Here is a 21,294-nt window from a genome sequence, read left to right as displayed (position 1 = left end):
ATTAAGCCGGTATAAATCTTCTCTTCTAATTCACATCTAGAGAGCAAATAAGTGTATTTCCTAAAAAATCATACCCTGAGGCATGTTACGGATGGGTTTTTAAAAAAAAAAAAAAGGCTGGAATCAATTTGTTGTCAGAGGGGGGAAAAAAGGAGGCTGTTCTTTTGATGGCTCGGGTTGTTGCCATGTTGCATAGCTCGGAAAAAAAAAAGTACTATCCTTACAATCAAACACAGAAGACACAAGTGGAGGGGAGAACCGGGGTGTTTGACTGCAGAACAGGTGCCAGGGAACAGCTTCGTCTCCGAGTTTTACATTACATCTGCCCTGATGTAATTCAGTCTGGAGGTGACACCAATGAGCTTATTAAACATCTCATTCAAAAGACATCCCTGTAGCCCTGTCGCCATCTGAAGTCTTGCCTCTAGATGGCACCAAATGCATTCCCAACAGCTGGAAAAAGGCTCCAGAGAGAGAGGAGGAGGAGGAGGTGGAGGAGGTGGAGGCGCAGAGACCAAACCAACCTTTGATAACCTGTGTTGTGTGATGCGTCGGCCGTGGAGGCACTGATGGCGACAGATTACTTCCTGATGAGGACTTCCTTCCTCGACGCGCTTGTGCTGATTAATTGTCCTGCCAACCCGTAACCGCCGACAGAGAAAATTACCTGGCTGGATCTGATTTTCCCATTTTCTAATCCTGCTGCCACTTAGATCTACAAAGGGGCCTTTAATTAAACCTCTAATATTGTATTCAACATGGCCCGTGCTTTTCTAAAAAAAAAAAAAAAAAAAAACTGCTGAAGATGCTCTGCGCCTTTAAAAACCTTTGCACCAGGGGACTCGTAAGTTTTGGAGCGTACAGATGTGTAAATATATGTAAAGAAGAGTATAAGTGATGATGTTGAAAAGCACTTAAGGGAGTGCTTTAGTGGTTTTTCAGCGTGATCCTCCCTGAGAGTGCCTCTTGAGCATCCCCGTGCAGGACGCTGTGTATCAAACACAGCCGATTAATCGTCCAATCATGAGCCGTACGTACACACAGTACTCCCTGTGGAGGAATTGAATATCCCAGGCTGCTTGGATGGAGGGGATAGAGGGGGATCCGGGGGATTTGGTCACCGTCCCCCGTGCTCAATACCGTATTAGATTTAGATTGAGGAAAAATGCTCTCAGATGAATTAAAAATTCCTCCCTTTTTTTTTTTGCTTTTTTTTTTTTTGCTTCCAGCCCCTCAGGGTGTGTGATGATCAGATAATAACCCCCTTTTGCGAGTTCACCCCCCTCAACCAGCTCTGGAGATTAGTGTAATTATGGTCACCAGTTGCGGCAAATCTCCGGATGATTTCCTTCGATTAATCGACTAATCGTTTAGCCGGAAAGTGGTGAAAAAAATGCCAATCAATTTGTCGCTGTGCTCCGCCTCGAGGTCGAGATCCAAATGCTCTCAGTTCGACAGAGAAAAAGCGGCCAATCTGCACATTTCAGATGACAAAATGAGGGAATGTTCTTCTGTGCTTGATAGATGAGTCGACTAATCAATCATCAACATTATTTTTTCTGTTAATTGGCTTCTCATTGTATCAAGCCCTACACCCTGAAATGATTAGAAAGCCCCTTCAGTGCTCTTCTTCTTCTTCTTCTTCTTCTTCTTAGCTGATGTGATCGGTGCTCTCTTAAATACTCCAGTGTTTACCCGTCATACCTTTTTACATTATGCAGAACCTATTTGCGGATCAATGTGGCCCGCCATCTTTGGCTGTAATTAACATGAGTAATTACTGTGCTTAATTTACAGAGCCACCCCAAGGTTCATAATGGGGCTGCAGAAACATTGACCCATGACAATTGATTGATCCCTCCCTCCTTTAAAAACCATGCCCCTTGCTAATGACTAAGTAATGAGCAGATAGTGTATGTGTGTGTGTGTAGAGAGAGCTAGGGGTGGCTAATACTGCTTTTCACTCTGATCAACCCACCCCCCCTCCTCTCTTTTCTTCCTCCTCCTCCTCCTCTTCCTACCATGTTTTCTGCAATGGTGTCAGCTCCTCGCTCAGAGCGCGCCCCCACCTCCCCGGTTGCCTGCGCGCATGTGCGTTGTTGCGCGCACTCGGGGGCTCGGTAATCAGCCACACAGACTCGCCTTTGGTGGCTGGAGACTGATTCAATATATTCCACCGGGGTAATTTATGCAGAACTAATTCTCTACAGGAATGGGAAGGGGGAGCTCGGAGGAAGGCAGAAAAGAGAGAGAGAGGGAGAGAGGGGAGGGGAGGGTGGAGAGGGAGAGGGAGAGGGAGAAATGCGGAGAGGAAGAAATCTGTGGTGAAATAATTATCCCCGGTGTCACTGTAGCAACATTCTGTGAAGTTGATGTCGATAAAATATTGAGCCACACAATCCATTTCAATTTCACCTCAAAAAAAGAAAAAAGAAAGATGCTGCAGAGAGAAACGTGTGTGTGTTTGTGCGTGGACGTGCGCCGCGTCGCACAAACACACACACACGCGCGCGTTTTCCTTCCTTCCAAGTCGGAAGGCGGTGGCTTGGCGACGTGCGCTGCTTACAGACTCGGGCTGGGAAGCACATCATCGCCTGTAGTCATTTAACTTGTCAAAACAGCAGGGCTCCGCGCCTGCTCGTATTTGGAGGGGGGGTTGAATTACTGAGAAATAAAGTGAAAGAGGATGAGATGAAGAATGAAATGATAGGAGCTTCCCAGGAGAGCCATTGGGGCGCACGGTATAGATTATGGTCATTTGTGGTTTTGTAATAAGAGCCCCTCCACCCCCTGCGTCGGAGCGCATTCGTGCGTACTCGGACGCGCGTCGGACGGAGATGTGGATAGTTGCATTCTCCTCACAGCTTCGCGTCGATCGATCGGCGCGAATTTACATGGAGTTGTGTAACGACAGAGAGGGTTTGTGATCTGCTGAGACAGAGGCGGCCGCTCATCAATCAGCACGAGCTGTTAGTGGTGTCACTCACTGAGCTTGGATTAATGGATGCACCAGCACAGGCAATAAGTGGAGGCACAGCTTCCTGTAGGCCTGAGGATGGGTGCATCTTTTGTAAGTGTGGCCTATTTATGTGTTCATTTACATCAGATTATGCTTTTTGTAACACTGTAAGTAAAGTGTTATTGAAAGGGGCAGATTCAGGGAGTCAGTTCTCACCTGTGGTAAATCGAGCCCAGTCCAGTCCAGTCAAGTGTGACCCACTATCCAGTTAACTTACACAACAATGGACAGTGTAATATACTCGAACATACACCGGTTCAAGAAAACATTACGGCTAGTAATCAGGATTGATTTTAAGATTCTATTGTTTGCTTTTAACGTTTTAAATGGCCCGGCACCTTCTCATTTAAGTGAGCTTCGATGTGTTCACTCTCCGGGTAAAAGCCCAGAAGTCGTCCTGTCAGCTGGTTCTGAACGTTCCCCGAGCCAGACTCAAAAGTGGAGGTGACCGAGCGCCTTCAGTGGCTGCTCCTAAATGATGGAACGGTTTGCCTTTTGCTAATAAAAACTGCCCGGACTGCCAAAACTTTCAAGCTGGCTTTTAATTCAGGTTCAACATTTTGGTCAACTTTGGTTGTTTTTTTTTATGTGCTATAGAAATCAACTTGACTTGACTCATTTTTCACTAGTTGTCTCATGATCCAAAAACCATGAGGGTTAAGGGTTAGATTTGCAAAGGGTATGAAAGAGAGAAGAGCAGAGTTGTCGTATCTTCACTTTTGAGAAGCTATAAACAGTTCATCGATGAGTAAACGTGGCTGATACTGTCAGCTTGTCCTCATCAGAAAAACAGCCAGATACTTTAGATCTGAACCCGTAAAGAGGCGACCAGCAGCAGCAGCTGTAGTAATTACTACTGCTGCAAAGAAGAAAGTGAGGCAGTATTAAAGGTGCACTATGTCGTTTTGAAGAGAAGAGAAAAATCTTCATGTAAATAAACAGAATAAATAAACTCTATTTGTTTTTATGACTGAATAAGCTGAATAAACCATCTGACCGTAAAGGACAGCACAATTTCACACTGTTTAACTTTGTTTACATTTGGCGGACCCTGCCACCTTTTTCTAGCTTCAGACGGTGTTCTGGGGACCTTATTATCCTCTGAGGACAGCTTCTTTATTCAGTTATGGAATAAATGAACACACCTGTGTTTGTATCATTTCTTCTACAGAGCCACACAGAGTGAAAAGACTGTACTGGGAGGAAGGCGAGGTTGGATAGTTGGGATAAACGTAACGTAAGTTATTATGGTAACGTACGTATGTGTGGTGGCAGTGACAGACGTAACGTATTGATTTGAACCAAAACCACGTTTCCTAAACAGAACCAAGTTGTTGTCTTGTCAAAAATAAACCGCCACTAGAAGAAAAAGGCCTGTCCTGTCATTCTGGGGGATGCAGACAATCCACCTATTCAGTCGTGTAGGTGTGAGGATTTGCATGGTTTAGTTTTCACCTTGTGAGTCTGTGTGTGTTTGTGTGTGTGTGTGTCATGGAGGTAAATGTGATCCTGGAGACACCTACTGCAGCAGGAACTGTGGTTTTGTTGTTTTGAGTACTTTGCCAGGTGTTTACATTTATATTTCTGTCTGCCGCATGATAGTGTCACGAGTGTGTAGCTGAGACAGAAACTAAAGGCCGAGTCTGGTTTGGATTGTTGTGATAAAGGGGTAGGAAGTAGGAAGGGCCTCCCCACTGTAGGCCCCTGGGCCACATTTTCTCGGAGTCACGGATCAACGGATCAACTGTATCCTACCCTCAATCATTCCCGTCCGCCCAGAGACATTACATAAAGCAAGAAGACCGTCTCGCGATGGGATCACACCAGCTGCGATGGCAAATCAGCATGTGTGACGCAACTGAATGCAGGACATGAACCATGCTTCATAAACCATTCATTAAGCAGATGGTTGGATCTGATGTTTCTGAACCATAACGATTTGTTTTTTTTTTAAAGCATTTCATTGTTTTTGCTAGCTGTGAAATAAACCAGATTTAACTAGATAGATGTCAGTTGCATTGATTTGTGACGTTATGTTCTGTGTCATAAAACATCACCTTAATGCTCAGAGGAGGTGGTAAATCCTCACTCAGTTTTAGTGGAAGATGAAATCAGCCCTCACAGTCTTTGCTCTGTGTTCAGCCAAAGCTAATATGAGGCTTCAGCAGTCTGGGTCAGACGAATAAGGTGAGCGTCTTCCAAGGTTGCCATCTTTTTGGCATAAAACTCTCCAGGAAATGTGCTAACTGTGCTGTCTGTGGAAACACAAAAGAGCGAATACTGCACAAAACAGAGGGACTAACTTTGGGACATCCCCATTTGATTTGTGTGACTCAGAGGGCTGAGGTCCTCTAGCAAGGACAGTGGATGGTGAACCCCCCATCACTTGCAGTTTCCTTTGTGGGAACAATCAATTATCAAAGTCACTGTGAAGTGCTTTTCTGCTGCTGGATTGACAAATCCTTCCATCACTGCGCATTAACAATGAGATAGGTGTTGCTTTTAGACCCCGACCATAAGAAACAAGGAGAATATCCTCAGCTCGTACGGTAGAAGATGGGTCCAACCCATTACCGCTGCAGCTCCACGAAGTCCAAGTAAACTTCGATCACCAGGAAAATGACCAGCTGTCGTCACATGCGCTTATGTAGTGAGAAACGAGAAAAGTGTAGCAGGTATTGTAGCACATGAAGTGACACTCTTAAGGCAGTTTTAACAAGTCAATCAATCGCTGAGCGTGCGTTATTGTGCTGAAACAGCAAAGAGGAACGATGGCGGCGGATAACATCAACATGAAACTTGCTTGACGTGTCAGCAAGCGGTCCCTGTTGGCCGCTCGTGTTGACCGTGAGCAAATCCTAACACTTCCACGGTAATGGTGCAACAAATACGGTCTCAATTTTCAAGACAATGGAGGTGCAGATGTGCGTCGCTGGGTGTCAGAATTTGCTGCAACAGCCACACGTCTGCACGCACGCCGAAGCATAATGTTGCCGTCTTCTCTCTCTTGTCGGCGGACACTCCCGCACTCTCTCCTCCCAGACGTCTCATTATTTTGCATCTTCGTCACTCTTATTAAAGCCATATATCTTAACTGGAGGCCAGAGCCCGTCGACACGGTGGAATACATACATGTCAAAACATTAGCAAACGTGTGTGCAGGCGCGCTCTGTCCTGCACTCAGGAGAGCCATGTGCAAAATGAATAATTTATCCAAATGAATTATAATACCGGCATCTCCCCGACCAAGGCTTTTGTCTGAGTGAGATTCCTGCTCACATTTCAGTTCATACAGTTGGCCTTGCATAAACTAGATACCTCTCTGGACAGATTTGCATAGAAACACCCTGCAATGTGGTGAAAAGGGAGCAATTAGGATTCATGACGGCGCCTCCCCTCCGGATGCTCTGCTGCCATGTGAGACGGCAGCAGCTGATTGAAATGGAGGAGCATGGCCTTGTTCGTGCGCCTCTGTCTTCCTTCTATCTCTGTCCTCCTCGGGTGGGGTTGGGTGTTGGGGGGCTGACTCCAGCCCTCAGCCTCCAGGTCCGGTCCAGTCCTCCTTCCCTCTCCTCCTCCTCCTCCTCTCTCCCTTTAACCTTTCTCTCATTGTCGTCCTCCATCGCAGCGCAGATTAGCCACGGCTCAGGGGCGGGTTCGGAACTTTTGTCAAGGAGCCTGAGGGAAGGAACCTCTCGAGCAGCGGGTTAACAACATCATCAAACACGGTGTGATTAGTAGTTAACGGATGCAGCGGGTCACATTGTGCAGTTGTTTGAAACAGGTGATGGAGTCCTTGCTGTTGGTGTCTGGCTGCTCGGAGCGTGTGGGAGGTGTTTGACACAAACGAGGCTTCCAGCTCGCAGAAAACCAAGAACAGATGGTGCCGGAAAATGAGGCACCTCTCAGAAGCATTCAAACCCCACCAACCCCCCCCCCCCCCCCCCCGAGGACCCTCCCCACACTTCTCTCTCCTTCTCTCTCCTCGCTGTGTTTTTTCCCTCCTGCTCTCTCTCTCTCTATCTCTCCTACATAAATGAACCATTTCTCCCTGCCAAGACTATTTCAGAGCACTTGTTATTGCTCATACAAGTGGCATTTTTGTAATCATAATCCCAGAAATGGATAACGCGATCAGGATGTCTGACGTCTATTTTTTTCCTCCCCCTCATGTGTGGGAACATGGGGTGCTCTGGGTCATCTGCCGGTACAAGTTTTTGTTCACCTGGATGGAGCCAGCAGATGGCAGGGTTGGGTCTGGGCCTCTCCAGGGGAAAAGACTGCAAGAGAGCCAAGGAAAAACAGTCACATTTCTTGAAGCACTCACCGCCTGTGCCTCCTTTAATCCACCACACATAAACGGCAGCAGGATGTAAGAGGAGGGATATGTTGGTATTTCTATGTATGTGATCTGTCACAGTGATTTTTCCAGCTCTCGGTTATACTGAAGGAGCAAAGGTATTTATCTGAGGTAGTCTGGTAGCTCTTGGGCATAACTGCAACCAATTCTGTAGTATCAGGAGCCTTCTGATGATTGACGGACAGGGTACCTTACAAAGATGATAAGTGGCCAAACTAATGTTGGTTTAATGGGATGATAACCTAACCACCTTTCTATCCAAGAAGCTCTGATTCTTGAACAAGCCCCGCTGGTCATTTTTGAAACCTTTGTGCGATCTAGCAAACCGGCCCGCATTTCTACCAGTTTTGAGTGGAATTGTTCCACCAAGGCGCCGGGATGAAATGTTGGCAGGTAACATTCGTATAAACCACTGAGTCATTCACATCCACACATATTGATATATCTACAATACGTAGAAGAAGAACAATTACATTTTTATGACATGACTTTTATATCATCAGGTGGAGTTGTTTGAGTTGTAGGCGACAAGGCTGCCAAGCCAGTGACCACAGTTCAAGACTGTGTTTCAGCATTCGTAAGTGTGATACCATTGGAGCTCTTTAAGGAGATCTCCAATTTCCAGACATTTTTCCTGTGACCAGTTGGGATTGTGGCGACCAAAGCGTGTATTTTAGGCCAAAGACTGATCTTTTCCTCACCCGAAACCTAACCAGAACATAAGCAAAGAGTGGTAACTAAATCAAATTGAACCTTAAGAAAGGTATATGTGACGTTCTTCATCCAGGTTCACAGGGAACCAACTTTTTAAGGTTCCCGATCAAATTCACAATAGGGGGTTAATAAATAAATGAGTGTTATTTTGTTTCACTGCTGTCCTTTGCTGTGGAAGATTTCTGATTCTGTGTTTACTAAAATAATGTGATAACGATCTGAAAGATACAGATTATTCATAATGATACAAACGGTTATTTTAAATTTAAATTGCTACATTATATAGAAGCAGCAGGGAGCTAATGACGAGCCTAATGTACAGTATTAATAAAGTGTGTGCGCATGGTTTGTTTGTTTGTGTATTTATTATGCGCCTCAGACTAATAATCAGTTCATGTGTGATCTACACAGCCGGAACCTGTTTCTGTTTTCTATACAGAGAAGATAATACGCCCTGAATATTACTGTTTCATAAAGGTGTCTCACTGTATAATCCCAGTGTGGGGTGGCATGACGCTCCCTCACTGTAATGACTTATAGTTTATTTATATTATGCTAATAAACTACAGAAGCAGATTGGGTGAGTCAGAGATTCGCAGTGATTCTCAGCTCATTGTATAATTGGTTGAATGATGTATTCATTAAACGAACAAGTATTGCTTTTGTGTGAACCAGCAGAGTTGAAACACCAGAACGACTCGCACTACGAGCATAAAATGGTTTAAATTTTCCCTCTCACAAGTCCTGGGGTGGCTTGATGGATAGGATTTCAAAGATTTATTGAACATGTTATTTTGGTTCTGCAAAAAAAAGATGTGAGATGAATGCCGCTTTTCTTTACAGCTAGCGTTGTGGTTGGCTTCATTCAGCAGACTCCGGCTTGTGTTTCATTCCAGTCGTGTTTGCTCCCCTCCTGAGCTGTTGTCTCCTGCAGCAATCTGTCTGAAAAATGCATACATAACATCCTGTGAAAATAGCTTTCTGCAGGGACTCCACTAAAAAGCCGCGCTGCATCAAATGTTCCTGTCATTCTCCGCTAGGCCGAGTTGATGGCAAAACATTTGCATACTGCACAATCCGAGAGATTGGAGTTGAGTGAGGAGTGTGTGTGCCGTGAATATCTGTGTGTATCAACGCGCTACTCTCCCAGAATCCTGTTGTTGTAAAGGAAATAAAGGGTCACTTAACATTTTTCTTCCTGGCTCTTGTGGTATTTTAAGAGTTTTCATTGAAACGTGTTTAGGTGTTACAACGAATCTGTTTATGTTAATCCACATTGCTGTTGTGCTTTCACTGTAAAAATCTCTCATCTCCAGGGTATTGTGTCGGCAGCAAAAGATTAACAGGCAGATATCGCAAAATCTCGACACATAAAACCAACTGTTTGCATCCCCAGACACCACAAGTAAGGGACAAAATATGTTTGTATGATTTTCAGTAAATGGAACCTTTAGAAAAGCATATTGAACATTTATATATACATACTGGGAAGCTGTTCTTGAGCTTATTGACAATAATAAACTTACAATTGTCCCGAGGTCTCCTTAAAATGTCCAGTATTGTCAAACTTACAAATGTTGAAACACAGTCTTGAACAGTGGTCACTGGCCACCTTCTTGCTTTTGTTTCTACAAACATGTCTAGAGACGTCCCTATTTCCCATCAAAAATATGCAGTTTTCGCAGCCTCAAACAAGGCTTGAGATTGTCCCAAGGTTTCCTTAAAAATATCCAGCATTGTCACGCTTACAAATGTTGAAACACAGAAGTAACTCAGTCTTGAACAGTGGTCCCTGGCTTGTCCATCCCCTCCACCTCCAGATATGTAAATCAGGTGATAAACATGAACGTACACGCCAGTACGGTCACATAAAAATATGAACGAATCGATGCTTTGCAGGAACGTTAACTGCCAACATTTTATTCAGACGACTTGGTTCTGGTAAAACACACCCTAATTAATGGATTTTCTTAATTCCATCGGTGAACAAAAAACAACAAACCAGCTCCTGAATCTGTGTGCCGTTGGCCAAAAAGACAATTAAGGCAGAGAGGACGGTGATTTCATTACTCTTTCATCACTCCTCTCCCCGGTGGAACAGGAGTGTGGTATATTTGATTCTCCGGCTGTGATTGCCCAGCCCCTCGGCTATGAGATAGATGACTATGAATCAATTGTTTTCAAGGGGACTCTCACTGGGGCGCTGTAGTAGTTAAAGACGAGAGAGAGCCTGCCGGAAAAAGAAAAAAAAAAAAGCTGCCGGCCTTGGTTAAACAGACCATCAGGTAGTCTCACCGGCTACATGCTGCACCTTAAATATTCATGCGTAACTCGTGAGGGTGAAATGAAACCGGCCGCGGAGCTCAAAACAAACACTCCTCCACCCCGGCGTCTGCTGCGGGCAAATGAGCAGCCGCCATGACTGGACGGGAAATGTTTAGTCTTGTTCTGTGTCATCCAATCAGGGTTTAATATGTGCACAGGACTACACTAATCATGCCGGGCTGCTCCTCATTACGGGGCTTACGTAATGCCTGTGAGAGAAGTCCAGGCCGCGTCTCTGCCGTGTCGAACAACATATAACATCACGTCGATAAAAAGTGTAGGTGCAAAGGTCTGCAGCGGGAATTAGAGCGGTAATGGAGAGTCACGCCTTGGAAGCAGGAAGTGTTTGACATTTTGAGGATTAAAGATGCTTTTAATAAGCATCATTTTTTTTTTTCTCTCTACAGGCAGGAAGACTCTATAGATCTGATTCCACCTCTTGACTCATCTATTCTCTTGACAAATTCCTGCCCAGCTGGTCCCCGGCCCTGATTTGTTTTTTTTGTTTTTTTTTAAATGTATTTTTCTCTGCGGTCTTTGAATGGATCCGTTTCGACCGGAGGAGACCTGGACGCCGTCCATCCCCGCCGCCACCGACCCACACCTCCCCGAGTGAAGTTCTTTTCTCTGACACATTCGATACCACCCAACACTATTGACCTGACATATTGACGTGAAGGGGGCCCTGGCTGCTAAGAGGCATCTGGCCGCAGCATATTGAGCATCCAGTCGAGTCCGGGAGAGAAAGTATGAGACGTGAAAAAAAAAAAAAGATACAGCTTGATAGATTCGTTTTCTGAACCAAACAATATAAAGAAAACATAACAGTGGGTCAGTCAGTCAGTCAGTCAGTCAGTGTGTGAGTACCAACAACAGGTGGCGCTAGCTCACCAGCCATCATGTGCAAATCCAGGCACGGAGCTGACACGCTCACCAGCATCAGTGTGTTATGATGACACGCAGTGAATGAAAACATGGGCCGCTACACTGGATGCAGTGAGAAACAACATATCCCCCCCCGCTGACGTATAGAGGCTGACACTGAAATGAGCCATACATACCACCCCCACCACACACAAATACACACACATATGCACACACACACTCCCACCAACACCACCAATCCCATCATGCTCTCTCCATCCCCCATCCCCTTGAGGAATGAGAGGGGATTATGTCAAAGCAATTCAATTGTATGAGTGGAGGTAATGAACTCTTCCCTTTTATCTATTCATTTGCGTCTTATAGTATTTTTATTTGTGCCCGTTATCTGTAGATGATAATCGGGGGAAAAAAGGCGAGGATGCGCGTATAAGACGCTTCTGATGACAAACAAATTGGCAGAAATGTCACATCAGGGGATAAGATTTTTATTTGTTTTTTACTTCTGCAAAGACAGGCCTGGTGTCTCCTTTCACTGTTTTTTATTTAAAAAAAAAAAACAAAAAAAAAAACAGATGCTGTCAAAGTGAAGTATTTTAATTGTCGACACACGTAGCACGCATGTTTTTCCACCCAGACGATAAGACAGCCCCTCCTTGTTTAGCGTCGGCCCCTGTTCTATTTAGGTCAGTGGTCTGCAGTCCATTTCATGTTCTGTTGCCTCTACAGTGCCTAAATTGCCCAGCAGGCAGGTGCCATTAGAGCAGTTTGTTTGCAAGGTAAGCAGCTATGAGAAGTGACAGCAGTAGAATTACTAATGCACTTTGGCTGTCATTTCTCTCTGAAAGCCCCTGCAGGGAGGGCCTGATTAAATTGATATTCAACCTCCTGCATGTTGTGGGCCCGGGCTTCATTAGCATAGGGTTTAGATGACACAGAGAGAGGGATGGCATTAGTGTTGTAGGAAGCAGTTAGACACTGTGCTGTAACTAATTTTCCAATTATAATGGGTGCCTACAATGTAGCGTATTAATGATTCAAATCACATTATTAACAGTGCATGTATGTTTAAAAATCAAGGGGAGAGAACGTGAGAGGGAAAAAAAGAGAGGAGACATTTCACACAGCAGCAGTTCACAGGAAGTGTCAGTAGACATTAAAAGGGATCAAAACAAAAAAGTAAGCCGTGTGTAAGCCAAGTGCCACGTGATATAAAGACTGAAATAGCTAACATCCTGTCAATGCTGGCTGCTTTTTGTACTGCGTAGGTGAGGTGCTGTGCAAAGTCTGGATGTTAAAGGGTAGGATCACCCAAAAATGAAAATTCCCTCCTGATTTACTTACCTACATGCATACGCGATGCAAAAATAGGGTGAAGTTTTGTAGTTCACAAAAATTGTCTGGGGCATAGAAAAACAGCGTTGCAACTGATGTCGATGGGGACATATTTTAAAACATAAAATTTAAAAAACACAAAATGGCTCTACTTGGCATAATCCATGTTCCCGGAACCCAAGCTGTTTCAGTCAGATTTTGCTAGACGAGCTGTATGGAGTTTCTTTTTTTTTTTTAACATTTCATTTTTTTGGGTGAATTTATCCTTTAAGCCTCTGTCACATCTCTAAAGTGGCACTGTCAAATTTCTGGTGCATCGTCAGAAAATGTGCCGCTGGAAGCTTGTTGAAGCAGTGACGGCTCACAGGGCTAGTTGATGTGCTGAAGCTAGCAAGTGAAAAACTAATGTGCTTCAAAGATTGGAAACGTGGCAGCACCAGTTAGTCGCATGAGCTTCCAGTGCGTTTTTTTCTCTTTCTTCTGTAATGCACTCTGTTTATTTCAATAAAGAGTCATTGAAGAGGGGAGAAACACTCACCAAGGGCGCTGCTAACGGTTAGCTTGCAATCTCAATTGCTTGGTTAATTGAGATAAGAAGATCCACTTCGCAGTAAGGGTTTTTACTACTACAAGCTAGTTACATGTGGTTTTCCGCTTAATACTTGAGGTCAAAACTGATGGTAATCGATTTTTATAAATGGGATCCCTGTTTCATTAAACATGCTTTTGTTGTGAAGCAGCAGACAGAGATTACATATAGGCAACTAGCTTCCTCTACTCTAGAGTCTCTGCTCCCTCAGCACTGTCAAGACAGTTTGCTATTGGCCAACAACTCAAATTCATTCATCAGTTGTCTATGTGTACGAATCCATAGATTGTACGACCCTTCCCTCCAAAACCAAAGACAAATTTTGTCCAGTGTAGGCTAAAGAGTTAATAAGGCTGTGCGGTAGAATATCAACATCATCCTGCAAAACACAGACGCTTGTTCGCAGTTGACAAAATGCTGTGAAGTCCAAATACATTGATGCCACGATCTTCACAGGCACATCACATCGTATATAGTCTCATCATAGGTTAGCCAAGTTTAGCAAAACGCTTCCTAACTAGCTTGCTAGCGTTACATCAAGAGGAGTTAGCCTAATGTCTGATCATCATAGTTTTTCCATGTTCATATAGCTTAACTCTGTGCATTGATCGGTCGATTCTCAAGAAATTAAATATAGTTAATTTAGACTTTTTATATACTTATATACATGTACTTGTTTTATATTTTTTAGATCTTTTTATATATATATATATTTTTGCACATTTCACGGAAGGATAAATCATTGATTTTGTGCACATCCATTCCACTTGTGTCTGAATTATTGTGACTAAACTGAACAGTATGAATCCCGTATCATCATCAACCTTGGCTGATTCGCCATCACTTGTCAATACACATAAATCCCTGAACGTCAAGCCTGCCATGTACAGTAATGCAGGGGGAAACCCATTGCTCACTGACCTCTCTTTAACCTGAGTGGCTGTTTCACTGGCCACTCACTGGGACAAGCTGTCTATCAAGTGTGTACTCAGTGAGGACAAATGCAGGCTGACCCGAGCTGCCTTCATGGGCGGACAATGTGCAGGTAAGACTGATGTTGTTTACAGGAGATTTAGTGTACCGTTTATCCAGTTTCCTGGCAGCGTGGGTTGCATAGATTAAAGGATTTATCAAGAAATAGAAGCAAAAAAAAAGCACACACTTAGGGGGTTAATTTGCATTATGATATGATATATCATGCAAATGGGCTTAAATTATGTTTGCTTTGTTGATGTGTGTTACGTGACATGTAAATAATCTTCTCGACAGCATCTTCCCTCTGCACACCCGGTAAAAACCCAAAGAAATCCCTCACAGCTCCCTGAAGCATTAGCTGCGTGTTAACATCACAAAACTGTGGTGAAAGCTGTGGTTAGCACTGAGCAAATATTTAAAGTCACTGCTAAAGACATCATCACCACTGCAAATAAATGAATTGAATTCTGCTTATAGCTTCCCCCCCTCCTCTCACCTAAATGGATATTTGATCCCAAGGGAACACCTAGTGCTTTGCAATCTGCGCCCAGCTTCCTGGTGGCGCTTCCCTATCTCTCTGAGACGCAAGCACTGACTTTGAAGTCTGTGAAGCTGATGATAAATATGCTAATATGTCTGGAGGTGACTTGACGTAGCAGATAGCGCTGTGAGGGGAAAGTGCCACCCATCGTTTAATATATGGAGAGGAGGAAGGAGGGGAGACACAGGGAGGATGGAGGAGGAAGCATCATGCTGCTGATAAGGTGTAACAAGGATAAACAATAGGGGTAAAAGAGCACTTGAATCATTGTTTTTGTCGGATTCAGGCCGGCAATCTTTGGATATATGAGTGTAGTGTGAAGCCCTTAGCAGAAATGATGTGTGTTTTAAAGCACAAGGACAGGTTTCTCATGCAGATAGCCTTGTTCAACTAGTGTGTACATCGGACGGCAGAACTTGTTGCACATGTTCATCAAATTGATGCCTTCTTACTAACGGAGCAATATACCGAACTGTACCGAGAGGTATGAAAACAGCGGCTCCTAACCAGTTCGGCTTGGGAAGGCTAAAATCAAAGCGATGTTTAGTGAGTAGTGTTCCCAAGTTAATTGATAAATCAGTAGTACTTATAAAAAGATACATGAAAATGTAGTTACTGGTGAGTTAGGAATGGACTAGGAACAACTTGATAGTTAATTAACCATGATAGGAAGACTAGTAGATAGATATAGTAGATAATGATGAGTTACTAGAGAACAGAATGGGAAATAATACAGTAATGAATCATTAGGCAATGATTAGTTCATGAATATCTGTGAATCGTCATACTGACCACTTTCTTCTTGAGTTGTTTCTGATTACTAGTACATACTAGTGACAACTAATTAATTACTAATTACTTAATCATATGTTACACATCATTAGTTAATCCTTTTGTGCCCCCTGAAACTACTCAGTATTAAACCATATCTATTTATTTAAACTACTAAACATTTACTTGAGTGGGCACGAAAAGAGTAACTAATGATTAAGTAATTATTATTTAATGAGCCTACTTGGCTACTACTCAGTATTATGTTTTACTCTTCTTGAAGGTGCATCGAAAGAGTAACTTATGAATAAGTAATAAGTAATTAGTCAGCGTATCAATTCACAAATATTAAACGTATTATTACTCGCTTTTTTGCTTATCTTATTTTACAGATAAATCCAATTTTGCAGAACCTCCATTATTTATCTAAGCTGTGTTCTCACCAAGGTAAATGTTAGGACCGGGTACAACAATGGCATTGCTCCTGTAGTTGTTTTTGTCCTAAACATAACTAGAGCATAGTCACAACATTGTCATACCATGACATAGAAAAGAGCCTAAGGAAAACATGAAGTTGCAACATAAACAAATGTAAAGTGTCAACATGTCCATGGTTTGCAGAAACATACTTTTCATAACGGGGATTGAATGTTTGAGTAATCAGTTCACAGCCCTTGTATTCATCCTGGGACACCTCAAAAAGGGTTGGAACCTTCAGTTTGGAAACAATCTTTTTAACTATGGAGTGAAAAGAAAGGAAGAAAAAAAAAGCGTGACATCAGCACCCAGACTGCCATGAATTATTTAAGAGCGCGAGTGAACCAGATTGAAAGAGATGCATATTTTGAAATAGGAAACTTTCACATCAACCTGAGGCTTTAAAAAGTACATGTGCCAGTTAATGGAATTCTGCGATTCATACATTTTAAGCCTCTGGGCTTTTTTTGTTATTCTGTGTGCTTCTACCACTGTTTACGTCTCGGAGCGAGACCTTCTACTTGGCCTTCTCCTTGTGTCCCTATGTGTGCAGTGCAGAGCGCGCAGAGTTGCCGTCTCTCGCTCTGAACACAGATTTGATACCCTCAAGGTGACAGCGGCAGATCTGTTGCAGGTGTCAGAGGCAACATCAGGGTTGTCAGAAAGCATCTCGCCACACGACTCAGATCTCTGAGCAGCTCAGACATATTTAGGATACGGGAAAAAAACAGGTAAACACTCAAAATTCCTGGCACATGTCTGAATCAAATGTTTGGTGAAGATAAAAAGTAGCAGTTTTCTGGTGTAAAAATCTACTCGCTGTCATCCGTTCTGCAGGGAGATCTCATCCTTTATCGGCTCGCGCCTCTCAAGGCGGTCTTTTGATATTAATGGCACAAAGGGGTGCTTTTTCCACTTCAAGTGTGTGTGGACAAGCTGTAGGTGTCACTGTGGACGTGGCTTTGAGCTCCACCAGCCGTGGCTCTCGGAGTCCAGAGCGCCACCCAGCCCCCTTTGTGGGAGACGTAGTAAGTCAGATGTTCAGAATGCACGGGGCATTGTCTGCCTGGATGTTCGATGGGCTGGCAGCAAAAGGTGACATCTGGTGACTAATGTGCTCAGATGTGAATGCTGCTCCCTCAGTTCTCTGGGCAGCAGCTGCTCCGCAAAGGCATAAATGAGACAGGGGGAGCGAGGAGAGGGAGACAGCCAGGGAGAGATAGGGGAAGAGGGGGTGGTCGCCGGGCCGAGGTGGGGGGTAGGGCTCCGGGTTTTTGAGGAGCGTGTTTGCATGTGAGATGGTGTGCATGTTCACCACGCCAGCCGTCTGACTCCGAAAGGGGGTGTGTCCTGGGGGGTTGGGTATGTCATGGGAAAATCAATGACTTTCTGTCTGATTTTCGAGGAGGTGAAACACGCCGGCCTTCCCCCTCGCTCCCTGCCGCCTCTCCACGTCCGCCGCTTCCACAAAGAGACCACACAGATCAACCGGGACCCGTTTTGATCTGCTTTGTGTTTCCTGCAGCCAAGTGCCTACGAGTCACCGTGCCAGCGGCCCCGTTGAGTCACAGCGTCTCCTCCAACACCAACTGCGTACGTGTTTGAATCATGAGCCTCGTCATAAAGAGGTAAAGGATGTGATGCGGCTGTTGCGAAGGTGACAGGAATGTAATCTGGTGATGGTTGTATTCAGGGGTATCTATTCGTCAGATCGCTTGGCCCAAAAACAATGGAGGGATTTCGTTTGTGTGGCTTTAAAGATTGTTTAACATTTTGGGGAAATACGTATTCTATTGTTCTATGATGATCCAAGTCAGAAACTCGGGCCAGACCCACCAATCCTGACTTCATAAACAAAAACACAGATTGTAGAAGCACGGCGCCGCACACAGTGAAACCTTTCCATCCATTTTTACTTTGTGTAGTGTTCCATTTAGTTGATTTATACTTGATAGAAGTCTTACAGGTGCAGATGTATGTCTCTTTTAACATCAGTTAAATCCATATGCTGCTGGCATCCATGGTTTCCAGAGCAGATGCACTGGGATGCATTTAGATTGGAGGTCAGGAGGCAAGACTACATCTATTGCCTGCAGCCATTTAGCTTAGCTCAGCTTAGCATGAGGTCTGGAAACAGGGGAAAGCAGCTAGCCTGGATCTTTCCAAAGATAACATTATCCACCAACCGGCAGTTGCTAACAGTCGCTAATGAATTTTTAGTTTGATCTACACAAAAACAAAATAGTTTTATCGACAAGCTGTGGTTTTAATAAGGCTGGCTATTTCACCCTGCTTCCAGTCTCTATGCTAAGCAAAGCTAATCTCCCCTAGCTCCTTATTTATCACACAAACATGATAGTGGTATCAATCTTCTCATGTGACTCGTGGCAAGAATGTAAATCAGTGTACTTCTAAAATTTCAAACAAGAGAAGATTCAAGCAAAGTATGACATCATTTGGTACCAAATATACCGAAATATTGTCCAAGTAAACAGCAGACCACCTGGCATTGTAAAATAAAATGTAAAATTATTCTTTCCGTGAAAATTATAAACAATAGCAGCCGTGTAAAACAAAGTTTTCACTGTGACTACTTTTAACTGAAGACATATTCTTTTTTTTGCTGAACATCCCCGTTTAAAGAATCTGAACAAAGTCCAAGAAATTCTTCAAAAGGAAACCACATCACAGATACAACATTGTCGTAACAAGACATGACTGCATCCATCACGCTGCAGAGATTTCCCATGAGCCAACTGGATTTGGGGTATAAAAAAAAAATAAAATTGCTTCATCTCTCTCCTGTCATCCGAGTATCCATGACAGTTGAGCTGCATGTCACTACTCAAAACAAGTGAGGAGTTCGGATGACAGACAGCTGTATGAGAACCCAATTCCGTTCTGTATCCTAGTGTGTGTGTGTGTGTGTGTGTGTGTGTGTGTGTGTGTGTGTGTGTCCCACCCCCCACCTCATCACCCCAGGGGTCACTTAAGTGTAGCGGTCCCCGTGACCTCAGGGCTCCTTTGCTTTTTCTAAACGAGGGAAAGGACTCCCTGTCTCCGCTCCGGCAATGAAGAGGGGTTAAAACATCGAAGAGAGGGAACAAGATATGACAGCGAGGAAGGGAAAAAAACAACCAGGACAAAAATAACAGCTGAAGTTCGGCGCGAGACACAATCAGTTGATCACTTCCGAGGGGCTGATATGGCGGCACACGTTCGCGTCGCTCCCGTCCCACAATCTCGCCGGGGATGATTTGTAGCCTCTCTTCTCTACGAGGGGATCACACGGAACTGGTTGTGGATCAACACCCTCAAACATGTGGTCATTTGTGGCATTCATATGGACATGCTGCTTCTTAGGAGACACTTGAGCCCCACTTAAAAGGCGTCATGGGCTGCTTTCGATTAGGGAGGCGGCGGGGCTGCTTTAGATTTGATGAACAAGAAGTGCATATGCATTCCACAAAGAATGTTAATGAAACACATTCCTCCCGGTTTCTCATGGAAACCAGCTTGGATTTAAGGATCAGGAGGTGGGGAGAAGAAATGGGGTCCCCCTTTCTTATACCCCTCCTCTGGAAAAGAAAAAAGAAAAAAAAGCTTACAAGATGCAGCGGGGAGTGACTCTCCTGAGGTAAAAGGAAAGGAAAATTGTGTGGGATGAGAGCATATTGAGAGATCGTCAATGTGCGACACAGTGGGGTCATGTAGGTCTACTTGTGTTTTGCATTTGTTGTGACAAGTAAAGGAAAATACACAGAATGGGATGAGAGGCCCGCGCAGATGTGGATTTAAATCGTCAGCCTGCTCAGAAAAAGAAAAAGTAGAGGCAGAAGTTACATATCCATTTTGTATAAAGGTAGACGATAGAGTACGAAAAGGGTGGACAATAAAAATCATCTAATCTGATCTAACCTACAGTCAAAGTTTTAAAATACCCGATTTTCATTGGAAAAGTGATGCAGACGTCAAATCTGTGTGGACGAGGGCCCCAGGAAGCGGCGGGTAAGACTGTGCCATCACATCATGTGGCGCACATAAACATATGTTTTACCATAAGCTCCCATTGTGAAAGCAGCAGCGTCGTCATTATTGGATCCATTTAGATCAATAACATCTGGAAAGTCGATAAAAAACATTTTATCTCCCTTTTAAGTTAGCGGAGGGCTAAACAGGAAGTTAGCCAGCCCGGCCGGGAGGGAGTACGGCTGCACATGGGGGGGGAAATGTATTATAAAGCCTTTTGCAGCTCGAACAAAGCATGAAGAACATTTTGTCTGTTTATTTTGTGATTCCGAACAAATAGAAAGGCTTCGTGTTTATTCATTTGCCTGCCCCGACTAAGCATCGACATTAAAGTGACAGATCGTGTCTTTGGTGCGGGGTTGTATGAGGTCCTCATCCCCTAGTGGAAGCTGCCCTTTGGCTAAAGTACATACACATTAAAAACACAGAAACATACCACATTCAAAAGGGCGAATGTGAGCAAACGAGGGACTTCCTTCTTCATGTACGCGGCCTGCAGTACCCCTCCTTAATTAGAAAATAATTCATTATTCTGAGTTTGAATAACAGAATCTTCTCGGTCATTAAATGTTATTAGTCATGCGATTCAAGTCGTGTCTCCGAGCCGAAGGCAGACTTTTATGGCGCCACACACACACACACACATACACGCACATTGTCTCTCCATCGTTTTACATCAACTCTTGGAGAATTCAGAGCAGTGACACGCACGACAGTCGCGTTATTGAAACTGTTTAATAGAATATTTTGTGCTTGCGCGGGTTTACGTAGAGTAAAACTTAAGCCTGTGTTTTATTCTTCACGGCATGGCACATATGTAATAACCTGGGAAGTTGTTCGCACAATGATGTCTCATGGGCTGAAACTGTCTCAATCACAATAAAGTGTTTAAGGAAAATACATTATTATAAGCTCTGTAAATACTTGAATGATTTGTCAACACAGCAGCATTCAACAGTATGACCCTCAGTTAGGAATAAGGTGGAAAACACCATAGTTGTTCTTTATAGCACCGTATTACTCAATGGTGTGTGTGGTTCTGGCTGTCCTGCGGTAGGAAAAGGCTGGAAAATCAATTTTGACCTTTACTCTTCCTCACAGTTCTGCCCAACAGCACCCAAGTCGTGAGGCGTCGGCGGTCGTCCACTATGATGCACTCCGCACCGCCCAGGATAAAATAAACTGTTGCACCCCATGCCCCATTTTTGTTTTCCGGATGCCCCAACATTTGTAGGATCGGGGCTTTAATTGAGCTGATACCTCTTAGTCTGCATTTC

The sequence above is a fragment of the Sparus aurata genome, chromosome 20 (assembly GCF_900880675.1).
Source record: "Sparus aurata chromosome 20, fSpaAur1.1, whole genome shotgun sequence".
Classification (NCBI taxonomy): Eukaryota; Metazoa; Chordata; class Actinopteri; order Spariformes; family Sparidae; genus Sparus; species Sparus aurata.
Note: the sequence above shows the minus strand (reverse complement) of the source record.